Below are 2,498 nucleotides of genomic sequence, written 5' to 3'. Positions count from 1 at the left end.
TGCGAGCGCAAAATGCGATGAAAGATCATTTAAGATGTCTTGATTCTTGACAGACAAATGCGGCTGGGAGCATGGCATGTCTCCCGCAATCCCAGCACAGTTTTTCATATAATACTATAATGAAGTTTCCTAAAGCTTCCTGACTTTTTCGTTGTTAAATGGCTTTGAAATATTTTTTAGAGCAGTACGAATTCCAACGCCAGTTCTGCTCTCTATAGCAATATGTGCGTTTTTATCATACAACTGACAACGCAAGAAAATTAAATTGCAGTAAAACGTGATGACAAATCATTCACGCAGAAATTTATTTAATTTGAAAATCTATAATACGTTTGTAGCTGTTTGAATTTTTTTTCATCTTTCGTATGTTGAACCTTTATTCTAGAGAATGAAATTGATGGAGATGCTTTCAGCGTTCTGGATAGAGATTCCTTGAAGGCCATGATCCCAAAACAGGGCTTGTTGCTCAAGTTTAATCAGAAGTTTAAGCAAATTGCTAATAACCTGGAGACTGGATCCCCTAAAGTGGATTTTACTTTGGGTAGCACTACGCCTGTTGTTGTGACTGAAGATGTTCAATCCTATCAATCCCCATCCCTGTAAGTGACAAACCGTCTCAAAAACCACTTAAAGAAGAGAATATCAAAGAGCAATCAAAAATTTACGGCAGATTCAGAGCCTTGAAGTCGCCAAATAAAATGTACGACAGAGCATCCTTAAAAACAAGCACTGAAGCAGAAGCAAGGAAAACCTTTGTCTACCGTACGAAAACCGGTTCTAGATCAAAATTTCCCGAATCCGAGACGTCTGTACCCAAAAGCAAAAAACAGTCAACTTATGACAGATCCAAAGAGATCAACTTGCTTTCTGTGGAACTTCAGTCGCTAACAGCGCAAAGCACAAATAAACAAAAGGAAGAGTTGCGCATACAAATTATTTAAAGGAATACAAAACATGCGCAAGTTTGCACAAAGAGTTGCATGCTAGGTTACTTGAAAGACAACAAGTACAAAACAAGCTCTCCGATCTTCAAAAAAAGCAAGCAAAGCATTTAACTTACATGGCACGAAAAACCACCTCCTCCTCCTCCTCCAGGGCCACAGCAACAGCAACATCGACAGTCAGTGCAACCAAAGTCGACATAAGGTCCTTTCTACGAGTCAAGATGGCCAGCGATCCCAATCAAGATGATTGCAAAGAGAGCGTGGAAGTGGCTTCAAAAAAGAGAAGGTTGGATTTTAAAGACATCACTGCCAAGAGTATTGTGGTTGGAGTGGAGGTTGCGGACGATGAGAAGATTGGTGGCGAAATGGTTGAAATTCATGGAGTAAAGGAAGCGCCATGTGTGGTGCTTCAAGATAAGCCAGTGTCTGATAAGAAGATTGATGACGAGAAAAGTGAGATGTCTGGAGTAAAGGTGGCGTCGTGTGCGATGGTCGGTGATGAAGTAGCAGATAATAAGAAGACCAGTGAAGAAAAGGATAAAGTGCTTGGAGTAAAGGGGGTGATGTGTGCGAATGTTGGTGATGAAGTAGTGGATAATGAGAAAACCAGTGAAGAGTCTGGAATAAAGATGGTTTCCAGCAGTGCCAGTAGTGGAGGTGTTGATAATCATTTTTTATAGATTAATGTCCCCAGAAAGCATTTGATCCGGATAAGGAATCAGAGTTAGAAAAGTCTATATACATTCTCACAACGCAGGAAAGGAGAAAACTTACTGACACAAATCGTCAAAAAATTTCAGAACAGATACGCAAAAGTTTGTTTAAAGGACTAACCCGTTCTGAATATGTGTTGGCCAAGGAGGCAAAATGCCATTCAAATCATAAACATTGCCTTTCATTTAAACCCATGATAGATGCTGCAAGGTTGGTCCTGAAGAGTAAGGTGGTTCCTTTGCCTTTCGTGTGGAACAGTTCCTTTGATGGCATGCCCTACGATTGCGAGAAGGCACAACGGAGATTGCTACAGATGCCCCTGGCCGTGATAACGGTCGATAACAGAGTTTACTTGGTTGAAAAAGATTACTTACAAGGGGCTCACTACGAAACAGCGAAAAGGGAGATCACTTTGAGGCATTCTCCTCAGGAGATAAACTACACCTCTCGTGCAGATTTCAACTCGCTACTGACCTTTGCCACACAAAGTGAACCTGAGAAAGAAATTCTTAAACATACAATATGCAGCAGTTACAACTTGTCTAAAAGAAAGGCAAGTAAACTGTATGGAATAAGCCGTCTGAAGAAGAGGTAAGACAAAGTTAGCGCTGCATCAAAGACTGCAAAAGAAATCCAAAGTAAGAGTAAGACCTTAGCAAAGGAAGAAAAGAGAGTGTACTTGGTTTCTTGCGGAGTGGATCCAAAGGGTATCTTGTCAGATAGCTCCGAATCAGGTGGTTCAGATTTTTCCGATGACACAGAAGTCTCCCTGGAAAGTCTTGATAGTGACCTTGACGGAGAGATGAACACAAATGAACTTATAGAGGTTCAAAAGAAAGA

General features: G+C 40.8%; 1 pseudogene; it reads left to right on the top strand.

Annotated features, from left to right (window-relative positions):
- Positions 1 to 441: 441 nt before the first annotated feature.
- Positions 442 to 1,624, top strand: LOC137968595 (uncharacterized; annotated as a pseudogene).
- Positions 1,625 to 2,498: the final 874 nt, after the last annotated feature.

Source organism: Montipora foliosa, chromosome 8 (genome assembly GCF_036669935.1).
Source record: "Montipora foliosa isolate CH-2021 chromosome 8, ASM3666993v2, whole genome shotgun sequence".
Lineage (NCBI taxonomy): Eukaryota > Metazoa > Cnidaria > Anthozoa > Scleractinia > Acroporidae > Montipora > Montipora foliosa.
This window is presented reverse-complemented; position numbering and strand designations above follow the sequence as displayed.